We start from the raw sequence: 7,119 nt of genomic DNA, 5'->3' as shown, positions 1-7,119 counted from the left end.
TCCTCCCCTCTCCTCTCCTCTCCTCTCCTCTCCTCTCCTCTCATATTTTGGATGAAACAAGGCTTGTGACAGCACCTCTCTTGGAAACACTGAAAGTAACCAAAAGTAAAACTGCAAGTTCCCAAGTGCCACGCGCGTTTCCCTGCTCTGCAGCAGCTGTGAGATAGAGGGAAGCAGGAGCCAGCTGAGGAAAGGTGATCAAACGGCTATTTATACAGCCCTTCCAAATATTTTAGACTTGTGACATGCATGATGATGTATAACAAAAGTACCTGCTTCAAATCCTTCCAAGTTAAATCCCACATCCTTATTTTTATTCAGGAGTTCAAGGGATTTAAGGAAGTATATACTGAAAGCGATTCTTCTTATTGCTCACAGTGAGGAGTGCTCCAGCCAGCCCTCGGGAACAACGGGGCAGGCTTTGGGGAGAGACCTGCAACCTAGCACCATGACCCTGGGGAAGAGCAGCCACAGCGGGGACACAGTCTGGTCCAGCTGCGGGAATAACGTGAAGGGCATCTGTAGGGGTGTGCAGGATCAGTGCCTTCAATGTCGTTTGATTCAGGGACCCCCCTGTCCCCACCGGCAGCCCCGTGAAGCCTGTCACAGGGAGACTTGGTGTCCCCTGAAGCCTGGCACTTCAGGCTGCTCAGCCTGATAGGGTTTCTAATGAGGCTAATTTGATCCTGCTCACTTAAGAGAGGCCAAAGCCCCTGAGGGACTGTTCAGGGCTCTGCAGGGCCCAGGAGCTGGGGGCAGCCAAGTCCCCAGCCCCCAGCCAGGTGTGGGCAGGAACAGAGGGGTGCTTTGGGGGTGCCGGGGTGCCTTGGGGTGTCTCGCACCACCCCAGCCTCGCCGCTCCTCGCCTTCCTTGTGCTGTAAGCACCGCCACAGCGTGCCGGAGCTGGAGGTCTGGTGGGCACAGCTGGGAGCAGAAAAGACAGCAGCCCATGTTAATGAGTGCAAATGAAGATCCACCAGCTCCTTCTGACCCCATGCAGCAGCAGCCTCCTCTGTGCTTCCCCAGCAGCTCTGCGGTCCCCGGGGCAGGGCTGTCCTGGCAAAGCTCGGCTCACACCAGCATGCCACACTGGGACCAGGTGCTCTGGTGCTGCAGCCCAAGGCACCCATCCACCGGCCCCTTCCCCTACCTCAGGGGCAGCAGCATGCAGGGGTCCCCCACAGGCATCGAAGTGTTCAGTTCCCCTCTCTGCCCTACGCTTTTTCTCTGGCTCTGGCGGGAGAAGCAGGAATAGGCGGCAGAGCCCATTCCTGCAACGCCCAAACGTCTGCCAGAACTGAGCCAAGCTTTACAGAGTAGTTTAAACACCCGTTAGCGTGTTCCCTAAAGCCCTGTGATTCATCGACAGCCACTCTGTTCAGCTCTACCCTTTCATCGTCCCTGAATGCGGCATTTCCCTAAATCACATGGGCTTTTTCTGCTGCTATTACACACCTACGGGCCCAGCTGTTCCCACCCAGACACTTGCTATGCAGTGCCATCCTGCTTTAAAAGTGCCCGCTGCCTGCATGACATGTGCTGCCTTTAGGTGAGACACAGGTTTGTCACAGCGGGTTTGATCCCCGCAGTGTCCCCGCAATCCCTCTTTCCGGAGGACAGGGGTTTCCATGCCGTAGTTTCCATGCCCCACGCAGCCACCTGTGTCCCTTGTGGTGCAGCGATGCAGGGCAAAGAGGATGGCGATTCAGGTAAAGGTCTGGTGGCTCTTTGGGGATGAAAGGCTGGTGGAAAAGCTGGGCAGCCCAGCCAGCCCTTTGGTTAAGGATGCAGGATCTGTGCACGCACTCCCAGTGGGATGGGACATCTGTGGGAACCAGCTACCCCACCAGAAATGACCTGCAGCCAGGTGGGTGTTTGCAGGCTGTGCAGGATCTGCACATCCCAGAAGGTGGAATGAGTTGCCCAGGAGCTCTCCTGTGCAGTGAGGATTTTTTGCTGTAATTCTGTTTTTTCTCAGTCTCAGCCTGGGAAGTTTGAGTTCATGGTGCCAAATGCTGCCCTGGCGTGTTTATTAATGCTGATTGTAGAACCTTGGCAAAAGCATTCACCATCAGGTCTGCAGAAATCCTGCCGGATCCGCTGCCTTCCAGCCAGATGGGCCTTATTAAGAGATGTCACACCACTAACAACACCTGACAGCTCTTTGACTCCCTTCCCTGCTCTGCTCCATACACTCCAAGCAAGGGAGCAGCCTGAGCTGAGAGCCGAGGGGAGGCAGGAGCCCGCTGTTCCCATGCCTGCCCCAAGGGCACGGAGCTGGGGCTCTGCCTTGGTATGGGCTCCTGCACCCCAGATTTGCTTCGTGCTCCTCACCTGCCCTCCTCCTCCCCCCACCTCCCTTTTCCTGCTGGAGGCACCCAGCTGCACCCAGGTGTGTGCAATGAACTGCTACCCACAGCATCGGCCACCTGAGGTTGCAGATGATACATTGATATCTCTGTACAAGAGGGTTTTTCCATATATTTGGTTGAATGTGTGATTTTTCCACTATGCTATTTACTTGAGGTAAAATAACCACTGGGAGCACAGATATGGCAGTCTACAGCACAGTTTTCTACATGTTTTAATAACACAGTGTCACACCAACATTAGCAGGCACAGGCAGAACACGTCCTGCACAGCTGTGCTGAAGCATCCGTCATGTCTTTGCTCTGCATTTACACTGCCAAGATATGTCTTTGGAGGGCAACGTGGTTGGGACATGGATGGGAAGGTGCAACCTTGCATCCTGCATTTCGGGTGTGCAGCCATCCCTGCGGCTCTCTGCTGACAGCTTCTGATGCCCTGATGCTATGATGCTGTCCCTTTCCGAGCTGTTGAATTGTCATTGTGGTCATCATCTTCTGCAGACTCAAGGTCACTCAAGTGGAAACAGGACAGGGCTGATGTTTAGCAGAGCACCCATGGGTGCTCTGACTTGGCCCATAGCACTGCTCTTAGTTGCCCAGCTCCCTCCCACCTGGGTTTCCCCAGCCCGTGCTGAGCTCCTGGGCTCAGAGGGAGCTGGTGGCTTGCAGGCTCTGTGCCGCCAGTTGCCGTCTCAGCGTGGGGTCCTCCTCCAGCCTTGGGGAGAATGCCACTTTGCCCAAATCCCTGACTCACTTGCACTGTCTTTCCCTGACAGCAGGCTGGCTCCGCACAGGAGCTGGACTTGGGCAAGAGCTGCACAGCCTTGGAGAGCTGCTGCTGGCACTGCTGCGCATCTTCCCTCTGACTGCATCGCTGCAGCTCTCCCTTCTGCCTGCCAGCACTCCCCCATGTGATATGCCAGCCCCATAGATGATTGCAAAATCAGAAATATTTCACCATCCAGAATGTCATCCTGCCTAAAAATCATGCTCTGGGGGAGAGCCGGGCAGTTTGGTCTCCAGGCGCAGGAAGCAGGGATGGAGTCAACCGGCAGCCAGCAGCAGAGGTGCTGTTGTTTTCCCCCCGACGCGCAGCATCCCCAGGCAGGAGGCTGGGAAAAGCCAGCTGGGGTGACACCAGGTTCTTTGGGAAAACAAATGGTAATGAAAGCAGCCGAGCAGCCGGCTGTCCTGCCTTGCTGCAGGCTCAGCTCGCTGGGTGCAGGAGCCCTAGCACGATGCCCCAGGGCACCCCGCATCACCATGACTGGTGGCTGGGAAGGGGCCAGTTCAGCCACGCTGGTGTATCCCAACTCTGCGGCTGAGTCCCTCTCAGGGGACATTCCACCCCTGCCGCGTTTTCTAATTTCCAGCCTAATCTGCTTCTCTCTAGGCTCACTGCGGCTTAATATAATGCTGGCGACCACCCGTGGGCAGGAGCAGGAGAGCTCATCCTTCTCCCTGCCCGTTCCCGGGGCACCACTGTCAAGCAGAAGGAAAGCTGTAAAAAAAAAAATCAGCCTGGAAATTTCTCAAGTGTTTTTGGGGTTTTTTTTTCCCCCTTTGAAATTCACCATCTTTCCTCTGGTCACTGAGAAATAACTGGGGGGGGTGAAGGGCAGGTGAATGCCTTTCCAAGCAGCCCGCTTGTCTTTGGAGCAAGAGCTGGGGCCAGGGCTCATTTTAATTGTATCTTGACTGCGGTGCTCATTACTCAGAGCCCTAACGGGCTCTGCGGTTCCCATTTGTAATCACATGTTCAGTAAAATAATCAAGTTATAATTGCCAGGGATTCCTTCTCTCCTACGTAACAGAGCCTAGGCAGGGGAGGTGGCACTACAACTGAGTTAGAAGCAAACCTCAGCGTTGCCTTGGGTCAACATTTCAAGAGCAAATTAACCAGAGTTAAAGCAAGAAGAAAGCTGATAAAAATCCCCCAAATCTGCCCAGATGATGAAAAGACACTGTTAACCACTCCTTTGCTTGTCGCACTGAGAAAAGCATCCTCTTCCCTTTGGGTGGCCCCAAAATAAAGCTTGCCCCACTTCTGTGCCTCTGCCCACACCTCCGGGAGCAGCGGGGGCTGCCCACCAGTGCCCACCCTGGAGGGCGATGGCTTTGCAGAACAACCATCTCCTTGGGAGCCCGGGTGCCCCAGTCCCACGGGTGCTGGGCAGAGCAGGCAGGGAAGGGATTTCAGCCCCCAAAGCCATAGGGACCTGCGCTTTCTGCCTACAGCTTTGCCTGCCCTTTTGCCTGCTGATCCCCGCTGGGGTTTGGGCCCTGCCAGGGGGAACCAGTGAAAAAAAAGAAATTACTGAGCATCAGAACAAGGAATTGTAAGTGACTCAGATTTAAGAAGGGCAATTTTTGCCAGGCAAAATGTGATGGCTTTTTTGGACAGGACTAGAAAACAGGGCTGCAGCTCTAATCAATCCAGCTTTCAGCGCATTGCTTGCATTAATCTGGAAAGCGAGGCTCGGCCAGCCCTGGCGTCGAGGCACAGGGCTTGGCAGGAGCGCTTTGCCAAGGAGGCATGGGCAGCCCACACCTGCAGGCTCTCTGGCAGGTGGTGTGTCATCACTGATCCACAGCAGGGAGCCATCAGCACAGCAAGGAGAGTATTGGTAAACTGATAGGGACCGGGGAGAAGTTGCGAATCACCAGGGGGGGGAGATTATGAAACACGGCAGCATCCCCATGCCGGCACATTTTTCTTCCCACTTCTATGGACCCAGGTTTTCCTCCTCCAGTGTACACAGATGCAGCACTCGGAGGCTTTGCAGTTGCTGCCAGCACCCCTGGACCACGGTGTCTGCTGCCCAAGCAAAGGGACCCTCCTTCTCCTGTGGGTGCAGAGCACTGCGGGCCGCATGGTCAGGGCTTTCAGGCCAGGGGATCAATGTTTAAGGCACCCATAGGTAGCTCTCATCCACCCAAACCCTGACCCCAGTGTCTTTCCCACTAAGGGTATCAATCTGGGGGGTGAATCAGCTGCCTGCAGCCCTCCGAGGGAGGTGGGAATGTGCTGGGACATAGCATGCAGATCTGCAAGAGAGAGACATCATCACTGGGGCTTGCACCTAATCATAATAATTTTGTCTTTCTACCAGTTTAATTTACTAATTAATCCCTGGAAGGAATACCTACTTGGATGCGGGGAAAGAATTAAACTTTTTCATCTCAGTGTGCTGGGAGTGTTTCACCAATAGCCTGGGCAGAGCATTAGCAAACCCAACACAGAGTGGAGGAGTACAGCATCCCAGCTGGGCTGTCAGTTTCTTGTGGTCGAGCTGGACTCCCTGCCTGAAAAACATATTCATGCACCACTCATGCAGGGCCATTTCCAACCCTTGGCAAAAGCTGTGGGAGCTCCCAGCCATCTGGAAAGCCCTGGGGTCCACTGCCAGCCAGAGAGCATTGCTGGAGGTAATAGCACATCCCGAGTGCATCGCTCCCGCAAGGGCTGGGGTCAGCCCTGAGCTGGGCAAGGTTTCATCTGGTGCAAGGTTTCTTTCTGGGAAAAAGACTCTGTGTCTGCCAGCTGAGCCTTTGCACCAGGTATTTCACTAGCTCTGGTTGGGTCTCTGCCTGCCCAGCCCGGAGCTGATGTACCCTGGTACCCTGGGCAAAGGCAACAGTGGGTGTCCAGCTAGGAGCCTTCCCCATTCTCCTCCTCCATACCCATGTGTTTGGCAAACTACTGCTTCCCTGCAGAGAGACCTCCCCGGGATGGAGGAGAAGTGATCCGGAGCCATCAGATAGGACGAGGACAGGACTGGGATACTCGTCTGAGGGGAGAGGAGAGGTCACCCACTTTGGCTAGTTGTTGACACAGGTTACAGTCGGCATGGATGGGAGTGGGGGAGCTCAGGGCCCTCTTTCCACTGCTCCACAAGGTGAGACTCCTCTGTGCTTCGCCACAGCCCATCCCCAGGGGCCGGTGGGTGCTTTGAAGGAATGCTCCTCTTGCCCAGGCACAGATGACATGAGTGCCACCATCGCCCCTAAAACTGGCATGACTGGGGACTCTGTCATCCTCAGCATCCCAGCCAGGAGCCCCGACCTGTCTCTCTGAGTTCCCTGCCAAGAGGGACTGGGGCTGGGACTGGAGAGATCCCAGGCATAGAGCAGGAATGTCATACGGGACCGGCATGCAGAGCACAGCTATAGCTGTGTACTCTGCTCCTCTCTGCCTGTTTCTCTCCAGAAAGTTCAGTCTCAGCTGTCAGTCCCCTTCTCCTGCTTTTTTTGAAGTTGGAGAACTACGTACATGGATGGCGTCTCTAATTAATATAAATATAGTGAAACATAAATAATAGACATGCCTGAAATAGTGTTACCCCCGAGCAGGCAAGCGTACGCGTCATGGAAAGAAAATAAAAATGCTTTTTATCTGTTTTGGTATTTTTTTTGTTTGTTTTTGGCGGTTTGTTCTGTTCCTTAGTTTTGTTTGTTTTTGGTGGTTTGTTCTGTTCCTTAGGAAAGAGCAACCTTTGCCATGGGTGAAACCGCTCAAAAGCAGGAAAGACCGAGGTGCAGGGGCATAAAAAGCCCCAGGGAAGAGAGCGGGACGGGGACGGGGATGGGGACAGGGATGGGGACACGGAGCGGCGGGGCACGGTGCAGGGCCGCTGGGAGATGGGGAAAGTCCTGCCGCTATGGGGTGGGGTGGTGGGAATTCATAATAAATGAGTTTTATCGTGGAAACACGGCTCCCGGTCCTCCCCGCAAGTCGCCTGCTACCCG

Source organism: Aptenodytes forsteri, unplaced genomic scaffold (genome assembly GCF_000699145.1).
Source record: "Aptenodytes forsteri isolate BGI_AS27 unplaced genomic scaffold, ASM69914v1 Scaffold647, whole genome shotgun sequence".
NCBI lineage: Eukaryota > Metazoa > Chordata > Aves > Sphenisciformes > Spheniscidae > Aptenodytes > Aptenodytes forsteri.
This window is presented reverse-complemented; position numbering follows the sequence as displayed.